Below are 23941 nucleotides of genomic sequence, written 5' to 3' on the forward strand. Positions count from 1 at the left end.
GTAGCTGTGTGGAGGTTAGTTTGCTGATGGGAAGAACTCAAGGCTGGGAGACCAATGAGGTAGTTGTTGCTTTACTCCAGATGAGAGCTGATAAGCCCCTTAACTAAGTGGCTGAGTGGAGAGAAGAGCACAGTTGTAGAAGCACTTATCAGATGCTTTTCCAATGCTACTCTACTACAAATGTTATTATCATCCACCCATTTTATAGATGAGGAAATTGAAGCTCATGGTAAGTTAGGACAAGGTAGCCTTTGACATATTTAAATTAATTATATGGTATAAGGTTGGGCTCCTCTGAGTGGGTTTCACGTACTTCCTGACCTGAATTTCATAAAGAAACTCAGGATCAGGAATTGTACTTGGGAGGGCATAGATTTGAGGGACTATTGAGGGATACTTACAATAGAATGAGAGTCCTAGTGTTTAATTGGTTTTTCTGATGTCTCTGAGCATAGTGTTTTTGAATGTGCTGGCTTTCTTTATTTTTGAGGCTGTTTTTTCAGTTAGGAGTACAGCACACAGGCTGTACTCCTAACTGAAGTTAGTGTTTAGCCTACCATTTGTTAAGCACCTCTTGTGTGCAGAATATTGTGTTATGCACCAGGGGAGATAGGAAAAGTTTAGGTAAAATGTGATTCCTGCCCTACCCTCAGAGACTTCCTGTAGCTGCTTGGTATTCAGGGCTATACATATGCCCAACAAGGGTTTAGCCAAAGGGCATGGCTTGCCTCTCTCTAGAGTTGGGCTCAACTTCTCACCATGTAAGTTTACCAGGTTCTTGAATAACTTGGGCATGGAATTTTTTGTCACACTCAACACAAGGGTTGACTCATTTAATGAAGATAGTAGAGGAGGTACTTGAGTATATGCAGATTAATTGAGCCCAGTCAGCCATGGTAGCTATACTTTTGACCCCAGAATTGTGGACTCTGAGGCCTGTAACAGTTTCGTCCAACTTCCCTTCAACAGGGGGATCCCTTCTTCTAGTCTGTTTAGAGGAAGAAGAATCTGATAGGGCAGCATCATCTGATGCAGAGCATTTGTTATAGTGGTGATGGGTAATCTTAAAGGGGTGACAGTCTTGAGTTGATGTTCCAGTTCTATGTTAGAATTGTGTTTGTGTGTGTGTGTGCGCCCACATGCTCGCTCATTGCTTAGGGGATTATTGTTTTAACTCTGCTTCTCCTACCATACATTTTCAGTTTCCCTTTGTGTTTTTTAAAATGAACTCCAACTGTGTTTTTTAATTAATTGCTACTGATGCCAGTTTTTGTAGTAACCATATTATTATTTTATTAATATAATATATCAGTAAAGGATTGACTGAGTGTCTCCCTAACTTCTCATGGTCTCAGGCGGCCAGACCTATGCTTTCTTAAGAGGGAGGGCCAAGCCAAGAGCACATGCCAAACGCCAGCCAGGAGAGTGACCCTGGCATGGCCAAGGCTTTTATTCTTTGATAGAGGCGTGCCATTATGCCATGCTCAGAGCTACTTGGTTAGCATCATTCTGTTGGTTGACTTGACTTGGGTGGTCTAAATTAAAATAAACTCTACAGATGACACCTGGGAAAAGAATATAAAAGACCCTCCTCAAGTTTCTTAAGGCAAAGTCCATTATTTAGGTTTGGTCCTTCACTGAGCTAGAGAAAAGAGTCTATCTCCATTTCTTTTGTTCCCTTGGGTTAGTCCCAGACAGGGAAAGCTGAATTTTCTGGCAATGGTGGGGGGGGGCAGAGAAAGGACTGAGGAATTAATCTCTGGGTCTCCCCAAGAAATCTGATTATTAATAATTATTTTCTCACACTTAGCTGGATAATTATCGATATCCTACCCCATAATCATTAAAATGGCACTGATCTAGACCCTCTTTTCTCTCTATGGTTTTGTGATCATGGTGATCTCATCAATTTCCATGGGTTCAATTATCCTCTTTTATTCACAAATTTCCATATCCAGCTCTACTGTCTCTCCTGATTGCCAAGTCCCACATCTCCAGCTGCCTGCTGGACAGCTTCACCTGGAGGTCCATCATCATAATTATATCTTCTTATAGAAAGAAGAGTAATTACAAAATGAGATGTGCACATATTAGAGAATATGGAAACCACCTGTTGCTATAAGATAAGATGGAGGAGAAAGAACAAATATACCATCTGTTGCGTCCTTCACTCCAAAGATTCACCATGATAAGTCATGGGTGTAAGTCTGTCCTTGGCCCAATTCTTTTTTTTTTTTTTTAACGGGGCAATGGGGGTTAAGTGACTTGCCCAGGGTCACACAGCTAGGAAGCGTCAAGTGTCTGAGGCCAGATTTGGACTCAGGTACTCCTGAATCCAGGGCCAGTGCTTTATCCACTGCGCCACCTAGCTGCCCCCCTTGGCCCAATTCTTTTGAGGAAGTCTTCAAACTTTAAAATATATATTACTGACCACATTGTACTGATATTGATAGATTTGAATTTTTGGTCTTTGTGTGTATAGGTGCTACTCAAGGACTATTGGATCCTTAGACCTGGACATTGGAGAGAGAATGGATTTGTTCGTCTTGCTACTGACAGCTTGGGGAATGTTTTTTAGCTTGGAGGAACTCATCAGCCACCCACATAATTTTGCTGAGACTGTACTAAGCCACATACTGGAAGTAATATATACTGAAATAAGGCAAAGTGACAGCTTGGATTCCTTGAGATTTTAGTTGGGGGAGGGATAGGTGTGAGAGGAAGAGAGGAAGATTTCTGAACTAGTTCATAAGGTCCAGGAAGGAAAAGGTTAAAGTGGTGGGGTTTCAAATCCCACACTGGGCAGATAACAGGGAGAAGGTGGAACCACATCAGCAGATGGACCCAAGATTCAAAAGAAGAAATCCAGGTAGTAGGGTGTATCCCTGTTGTGATATTTTTAGGGGGGATGTTGGCACAAGAGCATTATTTGTAATTTTACTTACTCTATAGTGTCTATTGACAGTTTTTAAGGGGGGAGTTAATTCCATATTAGAAATAAGAATGACTTTAATTTTGAAATTTGAGTAAATAAACATGCATTTTGCATGGTTCTCCTGAAGTTTTGTCAAAATAAACTGGGGGCTCGTTTGTCCATGAGCAGCTAGATGGCTCAGTGGATAGAGCACCAGACCTTCAATTCAGGAAGACTTGACTTCAAGGGTGCCCTCAAATGCTTACTGGCTGTGTAATCTTTGGCAAGTCACTTGACCTCTGTGTATTTTAACCCACTGGAAAAGGAAATGGCAATCACTCCAGTATCTTTGCCAAGAAAACCCTGTGAACTGTATAGTACACAGGGTCACCAAGAGTTGGACACAACTGAATGACTGAGCAACAAGGACAAATAAACATGCAGCACTTATACACGGTGCCTAAAGTTTCTCCTTATCTCCTCTGTCCCCATTGTTGCTCATCATTATACCTGTCTCCTGTCTAAATCCGGCTCGTTCACATCACTGGAGCCATTTCCTTTGCTTGGATGACAGAGAAGTCCTTTCTTTAGAATGCTATTTAAAAAACCAACCAGTCAATCACCAGTTATTATGCAAAATTTGAGTTGGAAGGGGTCGTGGGCCATCTAGTCAACCTATATATGAAAAAATCCCTATTGTAACATACCCATCATAATGGTCTTCCAGCTTCTGCTTGAAGACTTCTAAAGAGGGGCAGCCTTGCCACTTGGACAATTCTGATTGGTAGGAAGGCTTTTCTGACATCCAGCCTGAAATTGCCTTTTTTTTTTTTTTTAAAGTGAGGCAAAGTTAAGTGACTTTCCCAGGGTCACACAGCTAGTAAGTGTTAAGTGTCTGAGGCTGGATTTGAACTCAGGTACTCCTGACTCCAGGGCCAGTGCTCTATTCAGTGCGCCACCTAGCTGCCCCTCTGAAATTGCCTTTTATGGCTCTCACCCAGTGTTCCTGGTATTTCCTTCTGGTGCTGGACAACAAGTATAATCCCTTCCCCACATAATGGCTTATACAAGCACCTACTATGTGCTAGGTACAGGGGATGAAAGTACAAAGATGAAACAATCTCTTCCCTCACCAAGCTTACATTCTGTAAGGGAGATATGGCATATTCACCAATAAATACAGGATGTATACAGAATAAATGCACGGTGATTTTTGAGGGGGGGAGTGTGGGGAGGAATCTGGCAGTTGTTTTGATGGACATAGTATTTGAATTGAAGCTTAAGGGGACCGAGGCATTCCAAGAGGCAAAGGTGAGGAGGGTATGAAGGACAGCTTATGCAAAGATGACAGGGTGATGTATGGGACACAGCAAATAGGCCAGTTTGGCTGTGGCTTAGAGTGAATGAGGGAACAGCGATGATTAGGATGGAGCCACATGGTCAAGGGCTTTCAATATCAAACAAAGGGGTTGGCATTTTATTCTCCAGGGGAGTGTCAAAGGAATGGCATGTGCGCCTCTGGAACAGCAGAATCTGGCAGCTTTGTAGAGGCTGAATTGAAGAGGGAAGAGACCGGAGGCAGGGGGGACAATTAGGAGGCTATTGAATCATCCAGGAGAGAGCAGATGAGGGTTTGAACTAGAAATGGCGGACGTGGGAAATGTTTAGGAAGGGAGTATTGGAAAGCTTTGGCAACTGGCTCAGTCAGTTGAACATTTATTACATGTGTGACAGGTACTGTACTGAGCACTCAGGATACAGAGAAAGATGGAAACACAACTCAGCCCTCAAGGAAATTGTGGGCTAATGGAGGAAGCAATATGTAAATGACTAAGTATATACAAGATGTATTTGTGCACACACACACACACACACATACACACAATACACATACATATACACACATATGCATGTAAGTACACACACGCACACGCACATACACATACACATATATACACATACACACAAATACACAGAAGAGATGGGAGGGAATCTGAAAGTGGGGGCGGGGGACTGGAAAGGCCTCCTGCATCAGGCTGGCTTTGAGCCAAATGTGAAAGGGAGATACAGAAACTTAGGAGGTGGAGGTGTGGGAGAAGAGCCTTTCTGGGATGGGGGTGGTCAGTGCATGGATGGGAAATGGAGTGTTGTGTTTAAGGAAATGCAAGTAGATTGATATGGCTGGGCAGAGTGTACAGAGGACAGGTAGGTTTGAGAAAACTGTGCGGGAGGGCAGGAAGGAGCTAGGTTGTAAAGGGCTTTATGTGCAAAACAGGATTTTATATTTGGAGGTAATAGGGAGCCACCACAATTTACTAGGAGTGGGGTGTGTGTGTGTGTGTGTCTCTCTCTCTCTCTCACACACACACACACACACACACACACACACACACACACACACACACACACACACACACACACACATACACGGTTAGACCTTCGTTTTAGGAAGATGAATTTGGTTGGTGAATGGCGGATGGACTGGAGAGGGGAGAGACTCAAAGCAAGGAGATCTATTAGGAGGCTGTTGCCATAGTCCAGTGAGAGGTGATAAAGGCTTACACTATCTTGTTGGCTGTGTGAGTGGAAAGAAGGGAGTGTGTAGGAGATATGTTGTGAACATAGAAGTCACAGGATTTGGTGGTAGGTGGATTTGCTGGATTTGCAAATACAAAGAATGAGACAATCCCTACTTGGAAGGAGCTTCCACTGGAATGGGGGAGACAAGTCCATATATAAATAAACACATGTAGCTGGATGCAAGCACTGAGTTTGCAAGCACTAAGCATCCTAACCCAGGAATGGGGGTGGGGGTGGGGAAAACAGTATCAGCTCTGCATACTGTGTGCATGGAAAAGTAAAGGACCTCTCTGAAGAGAGAGCTTTGGAGGGAGTGCTCAGGTGGCTATGAACACCTAACAGCACCCGTCTGGAAATACCAGAGCTGTAGTCAGATGATCTTGTCATTCCCACTTCCTCCAACCTGAGAATTCGGCATCTTCACACACCCACAGACGTCAGTGTTCTATAGTGTGATTCAGTCACTGAGCTAACACACTTGTAATGGTTTGGAAAAGCTATCTGTGAGCTGGCTTGGAATGCTGTTTGCTGTTTACTTTCTGTTCCTGTCTTATTTGACCTTCCTTACTTTCAAAGGGAGGTGTTTAGATTCGATGATGCCTTAAAATTTGTTTTTAAGTTTTCCATTTTTATCATTGGTGACTTAATAAAAAAAGCCCAAATCACATCATTTGCAACATAGTTCTCTACCTCTCAACCAAAAGTAGAGCTGCGTGGTTGATATTGTTTTCTCTATCAACTAGATTTTTAAAAATTGCAATTTTAGTTGATCCTCTGATATATTAACTTTTCATTTGACTCTACATTTCTGTGGTTACTTCCCTCCCCACCTATCTTCACCCCAGGTACTCTTATTAATTATTGCGAGGCAATGAGGGTTAAGTGACTTGCCCAGGGTCACACAGCTAGTAAGTGTCAAGTGTCTGAGGTTGGATTTGAACTAAGGTCCTCCTGAATCTAGGGCCTGTGGTTTATCCACAGCACCACCTAGCTGCCCCCAATATTTTTTGGGAGCAATTAGGGTTAAGTGACTTGCCCAGGGTCACACAGCTAGTAACAGGTACTCAAAAAAAAAAAACACAAAACGAAATCAGATTTTATTTCAAAGTGAGTGAAGTCTGGTGTGTTTTAAGAAACCTAAAGTATAGATTCCTAGCTGAGGTTACATTTTAGCATGAATTTCAGTCAATGTGTATTCTAAGTCTGGCAATGATTGTGAATTATGATAACAGGTCTTTTTTAGTTTGATAGGAACAGGTGAAAAAAGTTTGAAGATCTAGGGGGTTTGTGGGAGAGGAAGATAGGTCACTAATGACAGGGAACAGGGTCAGAAAGAGGAAGCTGGGGACTTATGTGTAGTTTTCCTAGAATCAGTCCTTGACAGAAATTGTCATTGAGGTATTTTACCTTGTTATAAGATATCCTGAAAAGAATACAGCTTGGAGGCAGCAGAGATGATAAGATTGGTTCTCCTACTTACTAGCTGCGTGGCATGTTGGGCATATATTTTAATGCCATTCCAGCCTCTAGTTTCTTATCTGTAAATGGAGGTCATAATGGAATGATGGAATGCTTACTGTATTAGGGGCATTTGGAAGAAATATACTTTAATGCTCCAATTAAATCTGTGATCTCACCCCAGTGTACCTTTCCAATAGTACAGATTAAAGTCCCTATCTTCTTTTTTTCCTTTGTAATTCTTATTCACGCTCTCCCATAAGTCCTTTGTAGAGGATCTTCCCACAGTGTTGGAAGCATGCTTCTAGAACTGCTCAGGTTCCAGGGGCACCCTGGTAGCATTCAGGCCATCTGTTACCCTTCCCTCTTTCTGTATGACTAACCCACCTCCTCCAGTCACAGATTTCTTTTTATGCCACTTTTTGCTTCCAAGTCAGTCACGTCCTGCTGCCTGTATACTCATCACGTGCCTCTACATTGCTGATTGGGTCACCTGCAATTTTTATTTTTTCAGAAATTGTAGTGGTGACTCATTTAGCCATCTCATTCCACTGAAATAATAATTGTGCTAAAAAGATGAATGTTTATTGTCAGGTACCAATTTGACACCATTGAAAGGGCTGCACAGTTTGTCAAATGTAACCTACTTGCCCTAGTCCTGTTAAATTATGAGCCCGACTTATTGTCCACATGCAACACCTGTCCAAGAGGCACATACTGAGGAATGACTTAATGGATTGCTCCTCCAGCTATGTGCCATTGTCTCTATGTGGATCGATGGAGCAACCTCCTAATGGGCACAATGTCATCTGCAGATAGGAATATCTGGGGGACTTCACTGGCACTAGAGAAATCCCTTTGATTTGCATTCTATTCGTGATATTCTCCTTAACAAGCACAATCTATTTCATGCCTTATTTCCTTGAACAAAATTATCTTGGTGGTTAAATCCATCGGGAAATCTCTTATGATTTTAATGTATGCATGCGATACATGTTGTTAGAGAAAAGATTTTTAAGATCGCATTTTGCTTGTTAATTTTTAAAATAGAAAACAATGCAGTAAAATTTTGTGTTTTCTATATATCAGTCATTTGGGTGATGGTGAAGATGCATTCTACTGTAGAGAATCATTTGCAAACATATGTTTATTCTTTCTCCTGTTTTCATCATGGTCACCTTTGATATGTGTGATTATTTTCATAAAGATTTTATGGAGTGTTGTATGAAAGGAGAGAAGGTTAGCACTCCCCTTGATAAGGATGGAAGAGGTCCTAGTGGCCTTTACAACACATATACGGTTAAGGCATTGCCACCTACTCTGTGGCATCTAACCATGTTTAAAAAAAAAAAAGATTTTATGGAGATAGAAAAAGAAGCCCATGAGTCAGTAGATATTAATGTCCTCCAAATTCCTTTTTTTAGGTCATAGGACCATCTGTAATTCTTGTCCCCAGTCATTTGAAACCTTCCTTTCTTTCAAATATCATGTATATTGATCCCTGAGAGTTTCAGAGCAGTGTTGACTTCAGCATAAGTCTCTTTAGTTGTATTTGGTCTATCTAGACCAATCATTCTTACCAAGTTTTGTTGTAACTTTCCAGTTCTCAATTTCACTTTGCGATTATGGAGTCTGTTCATGTGTTGTCTTGCCTTTGATTCTCAAGATCTAATTCTTAAGTTGATTTCTCTAGCTCTTCAGCTTCTCCATTAGATATTAATACATGAGCTATAAAAATTTCATGATGGCCCCCTTTGCTTATGCTTATAATGAAGAATGCAGGATGAGATAATAATAGCTAACACCTCTAGATTAAGATTTTCAAAACATGCTACACCAATTAATTAGCAAATATTTATTAAGGATAGGACTATGACAAGACCAATACATATTTCAATTGAGAGATTGAATTGGCCACCTTGGAGAGAGGTATTTCAGTTGAGTTAATGAGATCAGAAGCTGAATTGCAGAGGGTTGAGGACTGAGTGAGGAAGTGAAGTCAGGGACAATAGACAACTCTTTCAAGGCTTTTGATCTAGAGAGGAGGAGAGATATAGGACAGTAGCTTGAAGGGATGTAGAATCTCCTGATACTTTTTAAGGGTTTGGGGAGACTTAGGCATATTTGGAGGCTGTAGGGAAGGAATGAAGGTTCAAAAGAGAAAAAACATTTATTATCTGATCCTGAAAACAGCCCTGTGAAGTAGGTACTTGAGGAAATAGGGACTGACAGAGACTAAGTGACTTGCTCAGAACTACATAATGTAAGCATCTGAGGCAGAATTTGAACCTGGGTCTTCCTAACTCCAATCCATCACTCTCTCCATAATATCATAATGCTTTCCAAGGGCCTCAGGATGACCGAGTGCCTCATATAATGGTATTCTCATTGCCTTTGGATTCTCAATGAAACCCCCTTGTTGAATGAATCCTTTTATCTGCCTCCATGCAGAACCCGTGAGCTGACCTTCCATTTAGCTTCAGTGCCTTTTTTTCTTCTGGTTTTATTTATGGTGAAAAAAAAAAATCTATATTTATATGGTTCAGTTTCTCCAATATGTTGACCTATTGGTCACTGAACAGAGTCCTCATATTTATTTATTTTTGTTTTTGTTTTGTTTTGTTTTTTGCAGGGCAATGGGGATTAAATGACTTGCCCAGGGTCACACAGCTAGTAAGTGTTAAGTGTCTGAGGCTGAATTTGAACTCAGGTACTCCTGAATCCAGGGCCAGTGCTTTATCCACTGCGCCACCTAGCTGCCCCCTGCTCATATTTAGTTAACACTTAATTTAATGTTTCTAAATTAGCCATAACCCACCCCCTCCTACTTTTCCAGTCTTCTTCCTTATGCTCAGCTTCAATCCAGTGACATAGATATCCTCTTCTTGACAGTGGGCATTCTCTCCAGCTCTCCCTCCTCTACTCTGACTACTGACCTCCCTGTTGCTTTTTTGTTTCAGTTGTGTCTGACTTTTTGTGACCCCATTTGGGTTTTTTTTTGGCAAAGATACTGGAGTGGTGTGTCATTTCCTTCTCCAGCTCATTTTTCCAGATGAGGAACTGAGGCAAACAGAGTTAAAGGACTTGCCCAGGGCGACCAGTTTTTAGTAGTGTATGAAGCCCGATTTGGACCACCAGGTCTTCCTGATTCCATGCTGGCATTCTATCTACTGCACCACCTGGATGCCCTCATTACACAATACCTACAACTAAACAAACAGAGCTGCCAGATGTTGAGGGGCCTTGTCTTCCAAGTCGTTGGTCTCCCTCCCTGCCTTTCTTTAAGTCCCAACGAAAATCCTACCTTTACAGGAAGCTTCCCCAACCTCTAATAATTCCAGTGCTTTCCCCTCTGTTATTTCTGTTTATTCTGTATATAACTTCCTTTGTATATATTTGTTTGTTTGTTCTCTCCCCATTAAATTGTAAGCTCCTTGAGGGCAGGGACTGATTTGATACTGTATCAGTGACATTTTCAATTCTATTTGTTTTTCATGGATTCTGAGGTACTCTTTGGTTTAGAAAGCAAAGTGTTATTTGTTACCTTCAGCCCTAGATTTATACTTTGTGATCTTTGAGCACTGTTCTGATTGTTTGAAGATGTAATGCTTTTGGCCTGGCTGGACTCTTAGAAATGGTCCCAGAGCTTAGTGACTTACTACACAGAAGTTAATTTGCTCATAAAAGCTAAAGATTCATGGCAGAAGAAAGAACAAAGATGGTACCACCAGTGCAGGCTAGTACTTTCTCTGTCCTCATCATCTCATGCCTAGAGTATTTTGTAGTAGTCTTGAGAAGAGGTCACATGTTTAAAGAAATTTCACATTTATTGATATCCCTTAGAAATGTAACTTGAGGGGGCACTAGGTGGCACAGTGGATAAAGCCCCAGCCCTGGATTCAGTAGGACCTGAGTTCAAATCCGACCTCAGACACTTGACACTTACTAGCTGTGTGACCTTGGGCAAGTCACTTAACCCTCATTGCCCCACAAAAAAAAAAAAGAAAGAAAGAAATGTAACTTGAGATCAGCTGAGAGAAACAGTAGTTCTTATACAGGTATGTCTGTTCTACAGGAAGATGCAATCACTAACTTTGTACCAAAAGCACTTGTGGGTTGAGATCTTTTTCTTCCACCCATTATGAACTATCAGTCATCCTACTCTTGACTAGTTGGCTGGGGACTAGGGAATACTCTCTGTGGCTGCAGAGGAGAGATTTCCTATTGTAAAGCTAACTGATTTGAACCCTGGACCTAGAAATTGACCAGCACCACCAAATAGCTTATCTTTATTACTACAGACTCAGCACTGCTGATCTGTTTTGCTGCCCCCATTTCTTTTCCCCCACCAATGTTTCTTATACAAGGGACTCCTCTGGGAAAGGCAAAAGAATATGCTTTTGTAAAAAATGTTTTTTTTATCAATACATGTAAATATTTTGATTTTTTGTAAGCATTTTTTAAGATTCATTTTTGAAAATTGAGTTTTAAATTTTTTCCCTCCCTCTCTCTCCTCCCCCTCAATGAGAAGCCAAAAGAAATGCTTTTTTTAAAAAAATATTATATTTATTTTCAGTTCCTAATTTCTTTGTTTCTCACTTCCTCTCTCCTACTTGCTGAGAAAACAAGGAAAACTAAAACCCTAAAAAATATGAATAGTCAAGCAAAACAAATTCCTTCATTTCAACTCTTTCTCTGGAGGCGGGGAGCTTGTTTCACAGTTTCTCTGGGATACGTGGTTGATCATTGTGTCTCCCAGTGGTCCCTAGTCCTTTTTTATGTAAATTTGGGTTTTTTAAATTAGGGTTTATTTTCAGTTCTAAATCCTCTCTTTCTTAGAACTTCCCCTCACTCCTCCCCATTGAATCCCCATTGAGAAGGCAACAAGAAAAATAAAACCCATTATGAATATAAATATATAAATACATATATACACACATGCAAAACAAACTTCTGCCTTAGCCATGTTCCAGATTTCTAAGTCTGTCAAAGTTGTCTTTATGTTATTTTTGTTATTGCGTAAATTGTTCTGTTGGTTCTGCTCGCTTCACTTTGCAATCATTTCATACAAGTCTTCCCAAGTTTTTCTAAACTATCCCCACCATCATTTCTTATAGTACAATAGTATTTTTATCACATTCATATACCATGACCCTTTCAGTCACTGTCCCGTTGATAGACGCCTGCTCAGTTTCCAGTTCTTTTCCATCAGGGAAGAGACTGATTGAGATATATGAGGGAAGGGACACACACACACACACACATAAATACTGTATTTGTGTGTATACATGTATTTTTTTTTTTTTTAGTGAGGCAATTGGAGTTAAGTGACTTGCCCAGGGTCACACAACTAGTAAGTGTTAAGTGTCTGAGGCTGGATTTGAACTCAGGTTCTCCTGACTCCAAGGCCAGTGCTCTATCCACTGCGCCACCTAGCTGCCTCCTATACATGTATATTTATAACAAATAGATATCATATGTTCATTTTGGAATAAGCAGTTTCATGTGTTCTAGGAAATGACAGTGTCAATCCACAGGTATCATCAGGTGAAGAGTTAGCCAGTAATAGCTAGGGGGAGAAGAGGAGTAGTAGCTGATGACTCTCTGCCTAATAATACTGAAGCACCTCTGTGTCAGACTGTTAAAAACAGAAAGAGAGATATTGTCTTTCAGGAGCATGTTTCTAGGAAGTTGAGGACCAGTGCCCATTTCTCTTGAATCATGTGGAGACAAATGATAAAATAACACCAGAAGGATCCTAGAAAGCATCCCTAAGGATTTTAAAGTATGGAGCAAAAACCCCCTAATGTCCTGGAGACAGACCATGTGTTTTTATTTTTGTACTTTAGTTTTTTAAGTCATGTCTTACTCTGTGACCCCATTTGGGGTTATCTTGGCAAAGATGCTGGAGTGGTTTGTCATTTCTTTCTCCAGCTCATTTGACAGATGAGGAAACTGAGGCAAGCAGGATTAAGTGACTTGCTGAAGGTCACGCACACAGTAAGTCTCTGAGGCTAGATTTGAACTCAGGAAGAGGAGCCTTCCTGACTCCAAGCCAAGCACTCTATCTGTTACACCACCTATCTGCCCCAATTGTTGTTTTTATTATGAGTGTATGTGAGACAGTTTTGTCTGAATGTTTTTCCTTGGAGTTTGAAAATCTGATCAAGGACAGCTTTTTTTTTTTTAAAGTGAGGCAATTGGGATTTCAGTGACTTGCCCAGGGTCACACCGCTAGTAATTGTTAGTGTCTGAGGCCGGATTTGAACTCAGGGTACTCTGCTCCAGGGCTGGTGCTCTATCCACTGCCGCCACCTAGCTGCCCCAGGACAGCTTTTAGCTATAGAGAGAGGGGTGTTAACAAACTTTCCACTTAGGGAATGGGATAAATCTGATCCTATGGAGGAGTAGCTGCTATAACACAAGAGGAAGGACTTACCAAGGAGAGGACCAGCATATATAGGAGAACTAGTATTTAAGAGGGGCTGTGATGGGGGCAGCTAGGTGGCGCAGTGGATAAAACACTGGCCCTGGATTCAGGAGTTCCTGAATCCTCAGACACTTGACACTAGCTGTGTGACCCTGGGCAAGTCACTTAACCCCCATTGCCCCACAAAAAAAAAAAAAAAGAGAGGCTGTGATAAAATTCATGGTCTCAAATGTCTGTCTGCTAACTATGCATAATAAAGTGAACTAGAGATCTTAATTAATTTCTTTCTTTCTTTTCTTTTTTTGTAAGGCAGTGGGGGTTAAGTGACTTGCCCAGGGTCACACAGCTAGTAAGTGTCAAGTGTCTGAGGCCGGATTTGAACTCAGGTACTCCTGAATCCAGGGCCTGTGCTTTATCCACTGCGCCACCTAGCTGCCCCTATTCTGCAACATTTCAATGATATTTCATATTACCTACAAATGTGCTTATGTGAATTAAGATCTTGGGGGCGGCTAGGTGGCGCAGTGGATAAAGCACAGGCCCTGGATTCAGGAGTACCTGAGTTCAAATCCGGCCTCAGACACATGACACTTACTAGCTGTGTGTCCCTGGGCAAGTCACTTAACCCCAGTTGCCTCCCCCCCCCCCAAAAAAAAAAAAGGATGGAAATGTTGCAGAATGTTGTTTGGAATTTTGTAAAGGGTCTAGAAGGAACATGATAGATAAAAGGTGAGCTAGAGTAGCATTTTCCATTCATATTTATATTGAAGTATCATTATTATTTTAATTGTCAGTAACCACACTTGGATTCCATAATTATCAAATCCAGTCTGGTTTCTATCTTTTCCCCCCAATGTTCTTGGCAGTTTAGGAATGACAGAGAATGTTTAAGTTTAGGAAACAAGACCATTTCAGAAGTAAAGGACAGAGCTACCCTGATACGGAAGTGTTTTTAAAATGGTAAATTTTATTTTTTGTATTTAGAAGTAAGGTTTTCAGATGTCTTTAAGAAGTTGCTACACTTGAACCATGGTCTCCTGAATGTAAGGCAAAGGATCTTTCCTTTGCACTCTGCTTCCTCCTGTGATTTCTTTAAATTAGTAACTTCAGTAGCCATAGCCAGCACTGTGTGTCTGTGTTTAAAAAAACATAAAAGAACAAAAACCAGAGTCAAAGGAAGTCTTTGATACCTGTGAGAGCTTTGATCTTTGCAAAAGACCAAATATAATTGAGGGATAGAATCACAATAATCATTGCAGCATTTTAGCATCTTTTGCCTTTTCCCTTAAACTTTGTTCCATCATATGATGACTATGTATCCTCTATGCATGGATTAAGTTTTGGTCCAAACCTTTGGCTGCAGGGATGTTAATTATCACCAGGGGTCAGTATGAGTCTGTTTTCTAATCAGTCAAGGCTTTTATTGGGTGCCTGTCCATTGCAGAGCTTGTAAGCTCTGCCCGTGACCCACAATTCCTCTTGGCTTTGTTACAATTTGAAGTTTGAACATTAGTCTATGGAGGTCACTGAGCTGATGCCCTTGCAGTGGGACTCTGGGGTCCAGCCTAGTGATCCTTCCACAGGAGCACAAATTCTTGCCAAATCCTGTTCTCCTTGTACCCTGTTTTTTTTGGCTTCCTTGGCCTACCAGCCTCTTAAAGAGGCTGCTTTTGTGATCTCCTTGGCATTCTGCTGAGGACCATTGGTATATCCCTTGGATGAATAGTTATTTTCATTTACTGGAATTAAGATTTTATTGGATTTAGCTAAAGTTCAAGGTACAACGCAGAAAGGTGAATAACTTTATTGACTTTAAATTAGTGAATCTCCTATGCGAGAAATACCAGTGGAGAGGCAGGAAAATCAGATAATCGTGCATTTCACTCGACATTCATATTGCTTGTGAGGATTCGCTTTTAGAAGTTATTTGCCACTTGGTGGCTGTTTTAGAGACCATTGTCATGAACCTTTAACTGGTACACTAATTTACTTGTTCTCTATGACAACATTTTTAGAGATTCTCACAGGAGTTAAGAGCTTTTAATATGTTAAGTCAGTCTTCACACCAATCATTTCTGGAGCCATTGGAATTTAGCAGGAGTGAAGAAAATGATGCATCCTGGAGAATTAGGTTTGAATGCTGACTCCCAGTGCTTGTTTGCTCCATGGCCTTAGAAGTTGGTTCATCTTTCTGAGCCTCAGTTTCTAATCTGTAGAGTGGGAATAATATTACCTGCACTACCTACCTCAGAGGATTTTGGGAATATAGATATAGAAGAAATTTTAGTGGCCATCTAGTCCAGGAAAGCACTTTGTAAACTGTGAGGTGTTAGAGAATGTGAGTAGATTATCTTTGTGTTTTCTTGTCTGTTGACAAAATGCCTAAAGTGGCATTCGTGGCCTTCACCACAGTACCTCAGGGCTTCTTGCACAGTGCTTCAGTACCTAGCAGTGTGGAATTAAATTAGTCACAGATTTGTCCTCCTTGGAATATTCTTTGAGTAGAAAGACAAGGGAACTGGATAGTGAAATAGCTTCAGTTGCTTCTTCTCTGACAGAGCTATTTATTAGTTTATTGGGGTTTCCATTCCAGATCTCAGTGTGATATTGTAGAAAGAGAATTAACTTAAGATCCAGGTGATTTAGATTTAGTCTCATCCCTTCCACTAGCTAGCTGTGTGTGGCAGTTCAGTGGCACAGTGGATAGAGCACTGGCCCTGGAGTCAAGAGGAGCTGAGTTCAAATCTCACCTCAGACACTTACTAGCTGTGAGACCTTGGGCAAGTGTCTTAACCCCAATTGCCTTAAATATCTGGGGCCATCTCCAGTTATCTTGATACATATCTTGCCACTGGACCCAGATGACTGGAGGAGACCTTGCACAGCCCTCCCTTACTTAGATCTTACTCAGTGCAAGTCATGACAACACCCTGATGTCATGGTCCTCTTTGAGAATGGAGGACACACAGCAACAACAATAGCAGCTAGCTGTAAGATGTTGGGTAAGTCACTTCCCTCCGTAGTTTTTCAGAATTGGAAGGCCATCTAGTCTTCCTCCTTCCGGAAACATGGACTCTTTAAGAGTTGGAAAGGACTTCCAAGGCCATCTGTTCTGGGTTTCATCTTTTAGATAAGAAATAGAAAAAAAAAGTCCTTTCAAATACAAGATTCTATACATTTACTTTTGTTTTCTCACGGGTATCATGGATTTGGATCGGCACCAAGGTCCTTTACCTTTTTGTGAAGAGGGACAACTTCTTGTTTCCCCAAAGCCTTGCAGTCACCTGGGGCAGGGGATGATGTCTGACAAAATCCTATGGAGGATGGAGGGAAACATTTACAGCAAAGATCCTGAGTATGGGAGAGGGTCTTATTTATGTCTCTACTCTTTCCCACTGGGAATTGCCATAAAGAGAGCTGTATATGGTGAATTTGAACTCTAAAGGTCTGTAGATGAGGCTCTGTGATTCACTGATCTGTCCCCTATTCAGGACCCCCAGGATGAGGCATTCTTCAAGGATCGTAAGTTTAAGAGGGGTCACCTAATTAAGAAAGGGCTTTGTCCAAAGTGACAGAGTCCATAAGTGGAATCAACATCTGAATCCATGTGTGACTCCAAATCTAGTGTTCTTTCCACTGTGCCACAGCCTCTCCCTTTCAGCTTTTAGATTCTGTGAATAGTGAGATGTTTGTTAGACACCATGTTGCATATGGCCTCCCGTCTCAGGTTGCAAATCAAGCTTCTTGTTTATATTTAGATGCTGTAAGAAGAGAAAGGAGTTTTATTGCCACTGACCCACATTCACATTTAGGCTGGTTTTGATGAGTTAAGTGATTGGCTCTCCCTTAGTACTATTTAGAGAGAAGCAGCTATACTCAGAAGGTACAGAGCATCGGATGATAGACGAGATTTGAAATAATCCTGTTTTAGAATTCAAAGGCACTTTGATTAAGTGGACAGCTTCGTTTCAGTCAGAAATCTGTGGCATCAGTGACCATAGTGAGTCCTGTGGGGACCCCTATAATGAAGAGCACTGAAAATATGTATAGTGAAGAAACTGTAAAGAAGACAGACGTTTTACATGGCATTCAGTGTGATTTGGGTAGTTAGTTGGCACAATGGGAGAGTGCCAGGCCTGGGGTCAGAAAGATTCATCTTCCCAAGCTCAAGCCTAGCCTCAGACGATCACTGGTTGAGTGACCCTGGGCAAGTCACTTAATCCTGTTGGTCTCAGTTTCCTTATCTGTAAAATGAGCTGGAGAAGGAAATGGCAAATTACTCCATTACCTTTGCCAAGAAAACCCTGAATGGGGTCATGATGAGTTGAACATGACAGAATAACAGCAGTATGCTTTAAAATTTGGGTTGGAGGATTGGAGCAATTTGAATACTGTACCTTTAAGAAATCCAAAGGGAGGCTTTTTAATTCTGTCAGCATCTTTTCAATAAACATGAAGCGTTGATGTTTGCTGCAGAGAAAAATGCTGGGTCCTGGGAGAAGATAGAAAGCTTAGGTAGCCTCATGGAGCTTACCGCCCAGTAGGGGAAGGAGGAGACAAAAGTGATACTCGTGGAAGGAGAAGCCTCCCTATAAGGACAAAGGAAAGAGCTCCATGGGAGGCTGAGAGGGTCCCTCAAGTCAGGAAGTGCTTTATTAGGTTAGACATTCTTTAGAGTAGACTTTTGAATGCTAGAACTAAGGGATTCTCCGTGACGTTTAAAAAAAGTAAGTTTGCTTTTTTTTTTTTTTTTTTGCGGGGCAATGGGGGTTAAGTGACTTGTCCAGGGTCACACAGCTAGTAAGTGTTAAGTGTCTGAGGCTGGATTTGAACTCAGGTCCTCCTGAATCCAGGGCCAATGCTTTAACCACTGCGCCATCTAGCTGCCCCTAAGTTTGCTTTTAATAGAATGAAGTCCTAGCTCACACGGGGCCAAAGTATGGCCCTTACTGCCCATTGAGGTAGTCCAGGCTAAAAGTTGTCTTTCATTCTCAAAGTGGACCATGACATCAGGGTGATGTCATGATTTGCACGGAATTGAAGTAAGGGAGGGCTGTGCAAGGCCACCAGCCTCCCTCTCTCCTCCAGAGCCATCTGGGCCATGTGGCAAGATATACATCAGGACAACTAGAGATGGCCCCAGATGTTTAAGGCAGTTGGCGTTAGGTGACTTGCCCAAGGTGACACAGCTAGTAAGTGTCTGAGGTGAGATTTGAACTTGGGTCTTCTTGACTTCAGGGCCAGTGCTCTTCATGTCCTAAGAGCATGTGCTACCTAGCTGCCCCAAGGCTAAAAGTATAAACAGGAGCAAGACCAAATACATTTAGAGATGGTGATTCTGTAATGGGTTGTTGAGGGGAAAATGATACTGTAGAGATGTCCCTGCTCTTTAAGGTTAGATTCACTTTCTTGTAAGGCAGCTATGCTTTTCCATAATCTGACCCAGTGGGTGTATGAAAACTGAAAATAGGGTTACTGGAGACCTTTGAGAGAGTAGTTTCAGTAGAATGTTAGGGAGAGAATCCTGCTTGTAAAGGGTTGAAGGGAAAGATGGTTAGGAAATCAAAGCCTTGGGCATTGATAACTTTTTCAAGAAGTTTAACTTTGAAGGGGAAGAGGCATGGCATGGAAGAGAGGAGATGGATTCTAGGACTCAGGATTCATTTTGTAGAAGTGAGCATGTCTGTGGGTGGAAGGGAAAGGGGCCAGTGGTAAGGGAAAGATTGAACACCCTAGAGAGAGGGCACAGTGGCTGGGGCAAGGTACTGAAGACTGGAGGTGCAGTTGGGTGCTACTTGAGAAGTTATGAGGAATAGAGTGGTGGATAAGAGGCTGATGAGCTCTTAGAGGTCAGACAGAGGTCAGATTTTGTAGTTTGAGCAAACTCAGGCCCAGAGAGGGCAAGTGATTTGCCTGAGGTAACACAGGTAGAAAGTAGTAGCACCAGGGCTTCAGTCCAGGCCTGGGACTTCAAATTGAACCCGTGTTCCACAGTACCACCCTCATGTCTTCAGTTTTCTCAGTGAAGTTGGATCCTCAGTCATCTGCTGCGTGTGTGTGTATGTGGGGAGAGCTGCGTTGGGGAGTGAGAAGAACGGGGCCAGGGGGGCTGGGGACTTTGGACTCATGCTATAAGAAGTGAGGTAGGGAGTCAGTAAGGGTAAAGCATAAAGAGTAAATACTATAATAGCTAGAATTTATGGAGTTATTTAAGGTCTGTAAAACACTGTACAAATATTGTCTCATTTTATGCTTACAGCTCTGGGAAGTAAGTGCTCTTATCCCCATTTTCCAGATGAGCACACTGAGGAAGTAAGAGCTTGTGATTTACCCATAACCTCACTGCTAGTGGAGTTAAGTGTATAGGCCTAGATTTGAGCTCAAGTCTTCCTGACTCCAGGCCCAGCGCTCTATCCACTGCCCCCCTGTAACTACTAGGTTGTCCAGCTCAGTTTTGTGGCTTTCTCAACTGAGGGCTTGTGGTAGAGAAATAAGCAAGCTGAAAGTGGAGCTGCCAGTGAGTACTGGCCATGCTTTCCCCTGAAGGGTTCTTATGTAGAGCAAATGTGGTTTTCATATTTGCCCATGTAGAGCTCTTTGCAGGAGTAGAGCATTGTTATTATTATATTTTTCTTAACATGATCAAAATGTGCATAGACCAGGCTTCCCAGCTGGTCATTTTCGATGCCCACCTTGGTTGATCATGGGATGGCACTTGTCACTGTGCCTCACATTTCCCTCTGTTTCCCTGGGAGAGAGCCCATGGATTTCCTGCAAAATTCCCTGTACTTCCAATTACTAATTTCTAGTTCTGATGTAACTTTATTGAGGCCCAGTTACAGCACCTCTCCACCATTAACATCAGTATTCCGTGTTTCCAAATAATAGCTAGTCTAGTTCTGCACATTTCATGGGCCTTTATTGAAGAGCTACTGGCACTAAAATAATTTCATGTCACATAAATTACTTTCAGAATAAAATCTGGAAGAGTGGATGTGCTGAGTAGAGTTTGGAGTAGATAATTTCCAAGGTCACTTCTGATTCTAGTGTGATATGATCCTGTAAGTCTTTGGAATGGCTTTGTTTTCATTAGTAGATACTAAGGATTGTAGGTAAGAGTATTAGAGTGGTCTAGGGACAATCAGTTCAATTCACAGAATCGTCTAGCCTGACCCATTCATGAGAGGAATCCTTACTTTATCCTGATAAATGATTTATCCAGCTTCTACCTGAAGACCTCCAGGGAGGGGGAATGTGAGGGGAAAAAACATCCTCTTCTCAATAATTCTCAGGAACTCAACAGGGGTGTGGCAAAGACTCTATTTTCTTCTCATGAGAAGGAGGCACCCTAGCGTGCAGTTAATGGATGCCCAGAAAGGGGGCTCGAAGGCTCTGTTTTATACCCTAGTCCCTAATGCAAATGGACCGTCCCCTTTTTCATCACTGGTCTGATTACTCAAAAAGTAGCTAATCGGAATGCAATATTCCCACCCCTCTTCCTTGTATGGGCATAACTCAGGAGTGGACCTTATACTTCCTTATATGGACACAACTCTGGAGCAGACCTTATTGAGACCAAGGCTCCTTGAACCACATGACCCTGCCAGCCTGAAGGGAAGGAGGGGATCCGAGACCCTTGTCCTACAAACAGGTCAGGAGAAGCATGACCAACTGTTATATCCACATTGAGAGGAGACAACTACCCATTTTCTCACAGGGAACCCACTACTTCTCTCTACTGATAAGGCTAATCTGGGGAAGTTTTTCCTCATTTCAAGCACATATTGGCCTTCTTTGCACCTTCCCATTGCTTCTGAATTCTCCCCTCAGGGGCCAAAGTGAGTATATCTAAAGCCCTCTTCACAGAACGCTGGTGTTGTCCTAAACCTAGCCAGGATTTCTCAGCCCATAGGATTATTGTGCTTGTTTACTTACAGATATTTCATGGAATCTTACCCAGTGTTTTGGAGGCCAAATGGAAGAGGAGGAAGAGGAGGCAACTAGGTCATGAAGAGCACTAGGCTTGGAGTCTGGAAAGCCTGGAGTTCAAATCTAGCCTCAGACACTTACTCTCTGTATGACCTTGGGCAAGTCACTAAACCTATGTGTGTCTCAGTTTCTTCCACTGCAGAATGAGGGTAACACAAGCCCTACCTTATGGGTTGTTGTGAGGATCAAATGAGATAAATATTTGTAAAGTGCTTAGGCTAGTGCCTGGCACATAGTAGGTTCTATGTAAATGTTGATTTCCCTTCCTTTCCTGATCTAGATATTGAGGTCTTACACATACTCTTGTTTGCAGGTGATATTGTGCCACAGCTATTTAAGTAAGACTTTTTTTTCCTTTGTATCTAGGACCAAAAAAATAAGGCAGAAAAGGTACCCTCAATTGAAAGGCAGGTGGAGACAGAGACAGTGGAACAACGAACTGAGAAGTAGAGGAAAGATTTCACTACAGCCCTGCAGATTATCTCCTAGCTTCCATTCTAATTTAGAAGTTTAATTCTAAACTTCAAAGAGAATTCCTTGTTCTGGTATGCCAAATAATGTGTTTAACCTAGTGAAACACTTCTTGATTTGAGGGACCTCAAGTGACCCCCTCTCAGCCTCTTAAGGAGCTCTGCTGTGAAAATTTTTAAGTTGCGGTGTGAGACAAAGAAAAACCAAAGTCTCCAAGCCAAAGAAAATAGGTTTATTGAGAGAGGGATCCTGTCTCACAATAAAGCTGGTCTCAGGTCTAGGACCCAAAGATCCCGAGCCTCAGGATCCTTGGATATTTATATACCATGACTCCTCCTACAAATTAAAATAATCCAATGGGTACAAATACAATAAGTATGGAATAGGAAGAAAGAAACCATCAGTCAGATACTAGTACAATCACTTGCTGTTCTATCTATATATCCTACTTAAAATAGCCCTGTTACTAAGTAACAGCCTCATAACATAAGAAGCCAGCTATAGGATTGCGTCTTTGCCATCATAGATGCAGCCTCTCTGGCCTATGTTTATCTGAGTTGTTTCTCAGCTATGAATACTGTCCACCATATTGGTTAAGCTTGGCTCTCCAGCTTCTCTCCTGCTCAGATTGGTTCCTTATAGCTCAGAAGTTACTATTTTAGGTATCTGACCTTTAAGCTGATTAGTGGCTAAACCTAACCACAATAGGAAGTTAAATAGTTGAATCTTTGGTTAAGCTTGTAGAGTAGACAACTTAACATTTGCCTTAACTCCTTTCAGTATGTATCTTATTCTTTTTTTTTTTTCTTTTTTTTTTTTTTTTTGGGTAATGAGGATTAAATGATTTGCTCAGGGTCACACAGCTAGTAAATGTCAAGTGTCTGAGGCTGAATTTGAACTCAGGTCCTCTCTCTCTCTTTTTTTTTTTTGCGGGGCAATGGGGGTTAAGTGACTTGCCCAGGGTCACACAGCCAGTAAGTGTCAAGTGTCTGAGGCTGGATTTGAACTCAGGAACTCCTGAATCCAGGGCCTGTGTTTTATCCACTGCGCCACCTAGCTGCCCCCTGAACTCAGGTTCTCTTGAATCTAGTACCGGTGTTTTATCCACTGTGCCACCTAGCTGCCCCTTACTTACTCTTAAGCTACTAAAGAATACCACAGTTGTAGTCTATAAACTGCTTAGTACTACTGTTAGAGCATTCTTTTTTTTTTTTAATTTTTTAAAAGTGAGGCAATTGGGGTTAAGTGACTTGCCCAGGGTCACACAGCTAATAAGTGTTAAGTGTCTGAGGCCAGATTTGAACTCAGGTCCTCCTGACTCCAGGGCCTGTGCTCTATCCACTGCTCCACCTAGCTGCCCCAGTACTACTGTTAAATCGTTTGTATCTAAGGATTGTGGAAAATCTCACTCACAGCTTTAAACAAGTATGTATTAGGCACCTGCTAAGTGCAAAGTGTTGAGGATGCAAAACCAAAATGAAAACAGCCCCTGTACTCAAAGAGCTTACATTGTACTTGGAGGGCAAGGTGGTGGGTGGGCATGGAGCCTGTACACATAAGTTTATAAATAGTCATTTGAAGGAGAGAGAACTAACTCCAGAAGTCAGGAAAGGCTTCCTTTAGGAACGTCCTGCGCCTCTGAGCCTTGAAGGAAGCTATGGGTTCTAAGAGGTAGAAGTGAGGTGTAGGAAGGCATTTTAGGCAGCAGCTTGTGCAAAGCTTGTGTGGAGATGGGAGAGGAACTTTTGTATGTGAGGGACAATAAGTAGACCAGTTTGGCTGGAATGGGGAGCGGGCAAAGAAATAGAATGTGAAATAAGCCTGAAAAGGTTTCCTGGAGGCAGATTGACAAAGGCTTTTAAAGTCAGTGGGAAGAGACAAAAGAGAATTCTGGGCACAAGTAGACCAAATTTAGCATCTGTGAGGGGAACTAATGTGAAATAAGCCTAGAAAAGTAGACCTTAGCCAGATTGGGAATGGCTTTAAATTCAGGTTGAGGAGGTTGCATTTTATCTTAGAGGTGAGAGGTAGCCACTGAAGTCTTGCGCAGAGGAGTGACCTAGTTGGACCTAGGCTTTAGAAAGAGTATTTGGGTATCT

At 41.8% G+C, this 23941-nt stretch overlaps 1 protein-coding gene and 1 non-coding gene across 2 annotated transcripts in view; both read left to right on the top strand.

The window, feature by feature from the left end:
• The window catches only part of TTC7B (tetratricopeptide repeat domain 7B), a 334803-nt gene that overhangs the window by 44116 nt on the left and 266746 nt on the right, over positions 1-23941 (top strand).
• Positions 8170-8295, top strand: LOC122745124. The gene has a single exon (XR_006355411.1). It is a non-coding gene; the product is annotated as a U6atac minor spliceosomal RNA (small nuclear RNA).

This window comes from Dromiciops gliroides, chromosome 2 (assembly GCF_019393635.1).
Source record: "Dromiciops gliroides isolate mDroGli1 chromosome 2, mDroGli1.pri, whole genome shotgun sequence".
Classification (NCBI taxonomy): domain Eukaryota; kingdom Metazoa; phylum Chordata; class Mammalia; order Microbiotheria; family Microbiotheriidae; genus Dromiciops; species Dromiciops gliroides.